Source organism: Falco naumanni, chromosome 14 (genome assembly GCF_017639655.2).
Source record: "Falco naumanni isolate bFalNau1 chromosome 14, bFalNau1.pat, whole genome shotgun sequence".
In the NCBI taxonomy this organism is placed as follows: Eukaryota; Metazoa; Chordata; class Aves; order Falconiformes; family Falconidae; genus Falco; species Falco naumanni.
The window spans coordinates 7,754,659-7,765,224 of record NC_054067.1 but is presented as its reverse complement, the minus strand read 5'-3'; the positions used below and the strand labels follow the sequence as shown (position 1 = coordinate 7,765,224).

Here is a 10,566-nt window from a genome sequence, read left to right as displayed (position 1 = left end):
GACACTGCTTTCAAAGAAAATAGGATGAGAGAATGCATCTTCTCTAAACCTTCTCCCTCCTGCCATTACCAGTGCTTAGGAATATACAAATAGTTTCTTGAATCATAGGGGTAAAATTTACCCTGACATTGCAAGAAAGAGCCTTACACCCCTGTTATCTGGCTGCAGTCATTGCAGCAAGTCAGCAAGTTCCAGGCCTGGGAAAAGATGTTGGTTTGCCAGAACCACGATCCAGGGTGATCGCATGGCAATGGCTGCAGCTCCAACTGTCCTAAGGTAGCAATCTAAAAAAAAAAAAAAAAAAAAAAAAAAAAAATCTGAGCACTCAAAAGAGCAAAGACTGGAAGACTAACAAAGAACCAGCCAAACTAAAGCAGCATTAACCCTTTCTGTGCTGCAAAGTATCCTTCCCACATAACCTAGTGGAATACATAAATGGTCTTATGAAGTGTAAACTGGAAGAAGGGAAAGGATGCACTTGACTGCAAGCTACAGTAACATTTTCTGGCAAAGTATAGCAATAATACTAAATAGACTTCTATGAATGATGGCAGACTCTTCTTACTAGCAAATACCAGTTAAATTTAAGAAATGCATGTTCAGCAGAAAGAAGAAAGGGCTGGAACAGCAGGTGAAAAGCCCAAGAATGGCAGTGAAAACAGGATAAGCTGTAAATCCTTGACATTCCATTTTGCTGAGGTTAGCTCTAGAGAGGGTGTCAAAGTTGTAAGCAAGATAAGTATGTGCACTAACCACCATTTTCCCCCTCAGGCTTTTAAGCAGCAATTTAAAAAGAAGTTGTGAAGTAAGATCCTTATTACTTCCTACAGTTTTAAGAGCTTGAAGTAGTGCGGCCACCCCAAAATCAGCATTCCTGAGTCAGCAAAACTATGTGATGGCTTAAACAAGCGGATATATTGGAAATATTGGGTGCTTTCTTCATTTTCAGGCTCTGATTCATTAAAGATCCTGCTTTCAAGCTTTTCAGCCAAGTATGTATTTTGGCAGTTTTGCCTGGGTTTGGTTGGTCAGAAGAATGTTCGGAGTCTTGCATGATCACTTGGCTTTGCAAGCTACGACCTGATGAGGTCTCATAAGATTTATGGGGGGAACGACAAGTCAGGAGGAGTGAGGGAGGAACACCAGTTAAAACTAACTTTGTTAATAACATCAGCTGGAAATCTCAGTGTCTGCTGCTCGCCAAAGAGGTGGTTTCAAGTTCTAACCTGTAACGCTCCTTCCACTGCACATACAAGCTGTCAACCAAAGATACGGAGATAAACCTCTTCAGATGGAGAGGAATCTATTTAGCTTTATGCTTAAACTACACAATAGATTGCCCTTAAACAGAAGAATTGGCATAGAAACTCATCGGAGGGAATGATGAGGGGATGCAGCCCTGTCTGACTGCATTTCCACTAAAACCAATGTCAAGTAACAAAATCTCACAGAACGGGTTTGAATTCATTTAGAAGAAACTGATGAAATTCAAATGGCATCTATGCTTGTGGCATTGGCATTCCTTTTGGAAGCTATTTTAAACTTTAAGGGGATGTATATGTATCTGTGTATGCATGACTCAACATGATGTTGGTGGCATTCCAATAAAGTCAAGCCACCGATTCTTGAGTTTGGCCCATATCCAGAGCTCATTAAAATCAATTACAATCTTTCCACAGAATTCAGCTCTTCCTATCATAACCTAAGCTTGCAGTCTGATGTACAACAAGGACTACAGTCACGCTGCTTTGTCCCCTGTTTGACTTACTACACAGCTTGATGTTTACGTTACATAACTAAAGATATTGAGACCAACCACACCACGTACACCATCCACAGTACAAACATAAGGATTACTGAAAATCCTCAGGGGAAAAAAAAATAAAATCAACTCCCCAGTTTGCTAAACCAATGTGTGCTTTCTTTTCATTTATATAGTGAGAGTTCATATAAATAAATAAATGTGAATGAATAACACACTTCTAACAGTATCAGATACAGTAAGCATTCTGGTCAAAGTTGTAGTGGATTTTAGCAGAGATTAAGCAGTCAAAGATGTGTTTGTTGGTATTAAACATATTAGTCTCTCCCACGTACACACAGGATTGTTCACTGAGTGTCCATTTTCACAGCTGTTCAAAGCTGAGTAACATCTTAGCCTTCTCTTAATGCTTATGCATCGTCCCAGTATTTGCACTTGCACTTGCAGCTAGTGCTTTCTTGTGAAATATTCTCAGTAAACATTGATCTCTAAATAAATTTATTTAGAATCTAAAGAAATGGCCCTGTACTAAGCAGTTCTTTGGACCAAGTACAGTTTCTCATTTCTTCTTTGACTGTCATCTATCTTCTTCTGGTAACAGGAAACATAGCTGTACATTTGTCTGCAGCAAATTCTCTGGCCAGTACATAAAGACACATTTCAAGTGGAGGCAAATATTAACTTTGAAACTAAAGCAAATGCCAGTAACACTTCTGGAGTTGTAAAACTTAACTTTTGCTAGTTAAGTCTGCACTTAACTGGCTCCTGGGAAGACTAAAAAAAAAGTCTAAATGGAGATCTACTTCCCAAATGTCTGAATACAGCCAAAAACCTGTGCTGTGGGTTCTAAAGGACAAAGAGTTTTGAGTCATCAAATCTGCACCAGGCATATCTCCACCTTTGTGGTCACAGGAATCTGTGACATTTCATTTTCAGAAAATTTCCATCAAATCTTTGACAGAAACACAAGCAAACAGCTTAAGTGGAGAAGTATTTCAACTCACAATGATCTAAAAAACCCCATGAAGTATACTTTTGGTTCACGTGAAAAAGCCCATGAAGTATACTTTTGGTTCATGTAACACCCAAGTAACTTGGTTTTGCATAGCAGAAAAAGCATTTGTATACATATATAATCACTTAAATATCTATATATACTAAACTTTAGTCAGTCATAAAGTCTAAGGTGGGAAGTGCTTTGCACTTATACTATAGTGAGTAAGAACTGAGCCACTTTGAATTTTGCAGATATGGACCCAGATTCTCTGTTGGGCTGGATAGTTCTGGAATCCTTGCAAACCTCACATCCCACCTGTGCCACAGGGCTGCATTTTTTTTTTTTTACTATGTAGGAGCTCAGTCTGGAGAAGTGTAACTGTATTGATCTTGCGTTAAGTCATCTACTGACACACTTTAGAAACAGATGAGCAATTTCACTAAGTCAACGCAACTTTTCAGGTGCAATATTCTTCAGGAATTGGTCTACAGCACTAGCAACATACTGCTCCATACACTGTATAACCAGAAGTCCAAATTATAAACAACCAATCAACCAAACAGTGCAGAAAGTTATTTCATGTCTATTAAATCACTGAATTAATTTTTCATTGTATTTGTTTTATAACAGCAAGACAAATATATATTTGCATTTTTCATCTTATAATGTATCTGCAAAGGTACTGGAGTCCAAATTATTATTTATTATGTTGTGTGAGAGAAAACAAAATAGAAAATTCACATTAATGAAGCTGTTAACAAAAGGTAATGCCATCAAACTTGCCTTTCTGTTTTAAAGGTTGCTAACACTATACTTGAAGTTACCTATAACCTTCAGTTTCCACCAAGTATCAGGGCAACAGAAAGTGTAAAAGATCCACAGTGACAGTAATCCCAAGCAGCTCAGACTATGTGTACTAGGCTACCTCTTTCTAGTCCTCCAACCTGCTACATCAAGTCTGAAATGAACAAAACCCCATCCAAATCGGCATCAGACAAGCTGATTGCATGGGTCTAGGCAGAGGACACCACACTGAGAGATCTCTGTAGGATGTGGTGCAAGGGCACAGCACAATGGCTGGAAGGGGAAGAGGACATTTCCAAGACAGCAGTTGGACTAGACTATGGAAAAGACTGGAGGTGGTTTGCTGAGGTTCTGCAATACGCCGTGCTCATACCCTGCATGCAGCTCGTTACCTTGACGAAAGTACTTGCCCTTACATGAGCCATCCTACTTGCACAAGGATAGTTATCACAGGAAATCTATCAAAGTCATTACATGATTAAGGCTTTACTCCTGCATACAGTTGTTTATAAGACTGAACTCTCAAATTATGGAGTTTATCATCAAAATAATTGTGAAAGAAATGACACAGTGGGTGACTTTCATTCTAATACAGGTTATGGATCCGATCTGCTCCCTTTACAAGACCCTGCTACTCCTCTCACACCACCACCGCACGCTCACTCCAAGATCACATGGATTGCCCCAGTCCGCAACACTAGTGTTAATACTTGGCACGTGGGAGACAGCCAACAATTCTGCTAGCAATGCAAGAGGGAAAGTCAAGTCCAGCTCATATTAGTAACCGTGCCTACGTCTGCTAAAACTGGTTAAAGAATGTTTTAGGGCGTAAGATGCAGAGATCTGACACTGAAAGACCGCAAGGTCTTAAGTGAAGGGTAAGGATGCCAGTTTAGCCCGACAGACCCGACACTGGCAGGAAGAGTAAGGAGCCGTTAGCAGCAGTTGGCGAATAAAGCGTTTGAACAAAGAGCGCATCGGGGAAAGCTCTCGCCGCTCGCCTACGCCACAAAACGCCCGCCAGCGCTGCCCCACACCGGCACGGCCCCGCTGCCGAGCGGCGTGCAGGGCGGCACCACCGCCCGGGAGTCCCCCGCTGCCAGGCTGCGGCCGCCTCCCCTGCCGGTTACCGCCGGCCCCCCGCGACCCCGCCGCCGCCGCCACTCACCGCCGCCGCCCGAGCGCCCCGCGCCGCTCCGCCGCGCCGGAGCGGCCCCGCCCGCCGCCGCCCAGCGGCACCCAGCGCGCCGGCCGGGCACCGGCCCCGAGCGGCAGGTAGCAGGGTAGCAGGCCCCACCTCCCTCGCACCGGGGGAGCGGCGGGGGGGGCCGGGGGAGCAGCGCAGACCCCCGAAGCGAACGCCGTGCCACGCCGCTGCGCTCGGCCGGGGGAACCGCGGTAAATAAAATGGAGGCTTCCGACATCGCCGGAGTTGGGGCTTTCTCTTGCCCGGGCGGGGTGGGAAGGCCGCGTTACCTTCCTGGGCCTCCGCACTGGTGTCCCGGGAATTCCCACGGGCTCGGACCCAGGAGACCTGCCATCATTCAGCGGGGTGCAGCAAGCCCACGCGTGGAGGTCGTGGCGGTGCTGTGGCCTTGCTCTCGAGACACAGCGCTCGGGAAGATGCGAAGCCACGTAAGGGGTCTGCATCGGGCGCATTGCCCAGCGGGTCTGGGGCACGGCGCGAGCCATCTTCTCAGCGTACATAATCCACGTAACATCTCTCAGGCTGTGGGGTGACTTTGAGGGTCTGAAAGATTTTCCCACTGAGGACATTGCACTAGAACAGCTGGAAATCCATCAGGCTGGGAAACTAACGGAGCGCTTCCTTAACCTGTTGAAAACTGGATTCCACTGGACCGCTGCTTAGCCAGCCAACTTTGTGTGAAACCAAGCATGACTGAACTGTCTTCAAGTATTTAATAAAATCAGAAAACCAAAGATAAAAGGAACCATTTGTGGAACAGACAGAAATTTGGCTTGCGCCTGGAAGTGTGTTTAATCTAACCAGACACCTAGATGATTTTGAAAAAAAAACCCAACCAAGCGGTATTTCTTCCACATGTCTGTCTTCCTACCATGGCTTTCTTCTTTTTACTCAGTCACCCCCATCTTGTCTTTACTGCTTTGTATGTGAGCACTTAACTAAAACAGAGCAAAGACAGACAGCAAAAGCTTTCTTGGTAATCAACAGCAGCAGATTTCAGCTAAATAAAACTGAGATAAGAATCCATGCCTGTCTCATTACACTTCTACAACTAAAATGTTGTAAGGTTACACCTAGAAAACTCTACCATCCTAGCTCACCGGTACCTCCCTTTTTCTAATCTTTAAATCTATTAATGTTGAAGTTGGTTGTCAATTCACATTGAAACAGACTGGCCTGCTCCGTAGCAGAACTAGCACACTTTCATAGCAGCAGAGAAATAACAGGCCCTACTTCAGGGATATAGTGACACCAGTGAAGACAGCTCACGCATTCCAAAATGCAAAGTGAATGTTTCCAGCGTAAGCAAAAATTGGTCCTTGTGAAGAACACATGTACATGCAATGGATACCATTTCCCCATCCAACACTACCAGAGCAGAGAGAACATTTCCTACTCCCTCTAACGGTGCTACTGATTTGATTCAATCTGTGAATGCACCAAGTCTCCTTTATGTCATCCAGTTATTTTTGATACACAAAACGCTCCTGGCTCATCAGACCTGTAAGCAAATCCAAGTCGTCATTTTCAGGAAGTCAGGGACTTTACCCTTTCAGTGTCAATCATTGTGCTTTCTAGGGATACTGAGACTGTTACATTGCAAGAATCACATGCAGACTTGTGTGTTGTTCTTTCCTTGCCTCTTTCAGAAGTATCTACAGCTTGCCCAGATTGCTTTCGACATCTGCTGCTTTTCAAAAAAGGAGCCCATACTGAGAATTCACACCCAGATTTTAATCCACAGTTACAAGACAAGGCATCTCCAAAATTTTTGTAGCACAGTTGCTGCACAAACTGACCAAGCCAGCTTTCTTGTCATAGTGACTGTCAGTCCTGTTCGGCATGACTGAATTGAAAACCATAGTCCAGGCAGCCTAAAAGATAAGCAAGCAAGGGGGGAGATGAAGCTGGGGAGGAGATTTTATTTGCAAGCTCCCATCAGTTTGTTTCTGAGGAAAGCAATTCTCAGACATGAGCAGACTCCGCCTTTCCAACCTCCCTCTCTGACACCTTTTGTAAAACTTGGTAAAAATTCCCATCTGGAGCTGGTTTACACTGCAGATGTTTACACATATATCTCCAGGAATGACAGGATCTTGATAGCCTTCAGCATAGTGTCATCTTCACATTGCAAAGTTCTTTCTTCTCGCACTTCATTGGATGAAGAGCACAGCTACAAAGTCAGAAGATGCAACTGAAAAATAAACAGAAGTGTGACAGAAACGCAAATAAAAACAAAACAAACAAAAAAAGAAGACCAGCAGAAAGATGATATATGCTTTTGACCTGAGGACTAGATGTAATTCAGAACATTCCTGGGTCAGGTGCCTGCTCTGCACCTGGAACAGACCCACACTAACAACAGCTTAATAGAACGCCTGCTGCCAGCATTAGGAGCACACTTGACCTACAGGACCTCTGCAATTTAGGGAGGGGTTCTGTTTTCTTGGCACGGGTAGGCATGGGTAGGCACTACCCAGTAAAATAAGAGATTACAGCATCTTATCATTCCTTTCTTTTTCCTCGTTAGTAAGTTAAATTATTGTAGGAGGAGGGGGGAATGAGGAAGAAGTAAGACCCATATTAGACCAGCTGTGAGAAACAGGCAGGTGTGATAGAGCTTGCCTACGTCAATGTATTGGATGGCCTCATATAATATGTTGTCTCTCTCTAGAAGGCTCAAATTCCTCATGTCCTTGTAAGGCACATTTAATCTTGCTTTTTAATTTCTTTACTTAATCTACAAATTCCAAGAAGCCACTTGGACCACAAGGCAAAAACTTCTATGGTTGCTACTTGATGTTACAAGCTGTTTGTAATGCAGTACTATGGTACGTTACTGAAGTATCTCAAATTCCCAGGTGTGAAGTTACAAATCAGACTTTAGGCTGGACAGTAAAGATCTAACTTGCCAGTGGTTTTATTCATCACCAGTTCTCGGTAAGCTCAAAGACTAAGATACCTCATCTGTCCTTCAGAAAGCCTGGGTCCTTGCAGGTCGAATGAAAGCCAGCAATAGTTCCAGGTGATCAGCAGCTCTGGCAGTCTGCTCCCAACTAGTGCAAATTAGGCATCAGTATCTTTGCAAACTTCTGAAAACTTTTTTGCAGCCATAGTTTGAATTAGATTCATCAATCAGTTAAGTTAGAGAAAAGAATTCTTGTGGAGGGCTTCCAAGGGAACAATGAAAGAATGAGAGGACCAAAATCAGCTTGGCAAGAATGGTCTCCATGTATTCAGCCATGGTAAAGCATATCACGGAGAAACCAGGCAAAGCATACTTTGTTCAGAAGCATTAAATATGCTCTCAAAGATTCACTAAATATACCGGACAAATTCCAAAGTGGAAATAGAGCAGCAAGAAGAATGCTGAGGTGTAGCAGAGCTAATTTTGCTTCATCTCTAACAGATTCATGCTGGCTATATAAAAGAAAAAAAAAACCCAAGTAGGAATATTTTAAAGCCATTTGAACTACTCTGATTTGCAAGAATATGAAAGTTACCCGAGTCCCAATGTTTTCTTCAACTAACAAGAAGAGAGCATTATATTAGAACTGCTTTATCAACCCATCTAATAGATGTTGTTAACAGAATGGTTTCAGGAAGGAAACTGTTGTTGTCTATGGAATAGAGAGGAAAACCTGTGTGGGAGCAGAGCTAATGCATGTGGTATTTAGCTGGGGCCAACTCTGTTCTGACTAGAACCTCAGTTCCATTTAAAGGCATTGCCAAATAAGCTTGCTAGCAAGAAATGTACAGCAAAGGATTTATTAATTTAGATAATGTTGACTGATGTATCATAATTTTGTTTATGCCCATTTATTTCTAAATATCTTTCTTACTTTTTTGTTAAGTAAGATACATTCTGAGGCATACAAATATTTTTTTATATGCTGCAAGGTGAAAAGAGAGCTTGAAGTTGAGCAACTGTAACTTGCAGTACCAGTGGCACATAACAAGATTATATCAATCTCAGCTATGTTTCCTGGCCTTTCTTTATCTAGGAATGAACTGTTCTTAGATGGTTTCTCTAGGATACTAGGAATAAACAGAGCTTCTTTTTCCCTCCCTTCAGTGTCTGGTTCATGGTCAAATTCAGGGTTGGAGTTGTTTTGGAGTCCAAGTTTTTTCCTTGCTCTTGAACAGTATGTATTGTAAAAATGAAAGAAAAATCTCCTTCCAAATGTCAAGTTTTTCTACATCTATTCCTCTAACATGTAGTATCAATACAATGAAGTGTAGTAGTGTCACGTCTACACTGAGCAGAATTAACTGTCATCTAGGTAATACAGTTGAATAATTCTGAAGTTTCAGAGGTTTATTTAGTATCCTAAATGGGTCAAAACGCAGACCTACTTTACTACCAAATACAAATCTCAGTCATCAGATCGATCAAACAATGGGTTTTCCAAGTTACACAGCAGGTGGAAGCAAAAGTCAGTGTATACCATGAAAGGACAGATCAAGGTCCAAGTACTGATCAATAAAACAAGGAGCTTCCCAAACCAGACAGGGTGTGGAACCAAACACCCTACCTTGCAAGGGCCAACATGATTAAACACCTTAGAACTGAGAGGTCTTGAGCATATCCCAAAAGGCAAAACTCTTTTATCACTAAACCCACAGAGTTAAAATTTTCCTAACACGGAGAATTAGAAAATAAATTAAAAGCACTGCTTTTGATTTTATTTATCTAAATGTCCCAATGATAGGTTCAAAGCGGCCTTTGTCACCCAAAGCAGTGGTACGGACCATCTGCCATCGAGGTATGGACCACCTGCCAAGCGACGAGGTGAGATCAAGGCTGGCACACCATGCTTCCCACGGGTGCCCTGACCGATGGCACTCACTCGTGAGGAGGGAACGATGATATTCTGACTGGGCGTTGGTTTGGGCTCTTTCTGAAGGATGGTGAGGACACAGTTTGCAGAGACAACTACTCAGACTCAAAACATCACCCTGCTTTCTCAGGCCTGATACCAGGCCTGAGCAGAGGACACCAGCAGTGCTTAGCTGTGTTCAGGGCTCCAGCTGCTCCATGCGAACACCACAGCAAGTCCACACATCAGGCTAGTACCTCCTTTATCGGAAGTTTTACTTCACCAGAACTTCCACTGAAAGAAGCCTGGATAAAAACGTCCATGTCCAGACACTTTTCTGTGTTATAATAGTACCTTGTGGCTACTGCTTCTGTCTTTTTTATTATTTTTTTTGGGGGGGTGGGGGAAGGGCCAGGGGGTATTACCTGAAGAAAACCCCAGAAGTCTGGTAATTTCTTCCCTTTTCTCCTGAGTTTGGCACGCTCGCTAGTAAGCACCCGAAGAGATACCGCCTTGTCAGGAAGGCTGAGGCGCGGCCCCGCACGGCAGGATGGCGCAGGGAGGGCGCCGGCAGCTCTGATGTTGGTCTAACGCCACCCCGAAGCTGGTTTTGCCACAGTTTCTGTGAAACCGCCTGCCCCGGAGCCGCCGCTGCGGTGGCCCGGCCTGCCCTGCTGCCGCCTGGGCGGGGAATGGCGGCTGGCGGCGCCCTCCGCGGAGCCGCCCTCGCCTCAGCCGCGTTCCGGCCGGCGCCCGCCATCGCCGAGCTCACACCACCACCTAGCGCCGGCGGCGGCCCACCCTGCGCCCAGCCCCGCTCCGCTCCGGCTGCGGACAGCAGCCGCGCCTCGGCCTCCTCCCGCCCTCACCCCTGCCCGCGCCTCAGCCCGCCCGCCGGCCGCGGCCCGCTCCCCAGCGCGCGGAGGCGGCCCGGCCCCGCCTTCCCGCCGCCGCACCGCCCCTCAGCCCGCCCGCC

The 10,566-nt window shown here is 44.6% G+C and overlaps 1 long non-coding RNA gene across 1 annotated transcript; it reads right to left on the bottom strand.

The window, feature by feature from the left end:
• Positions 1-5,896: 5,896 nt before the first annotated feature.
• On the bottom strand, positions 5,897-10,466 carry LOC121097632. Its single transcript, XR_005831020.1, has 2 exons — positions 10,016-10,466; positions 5,897-6,964 (listed from the first exon to the last, which is right to left on the bottom strand). It is a non-coding gene; the product is annotated as an uncharacterized LOC121097632 (long non-coding RNA).
• Between the last annotated feature and the right edge of the window lie 100 nt (positions 10,467-10,566).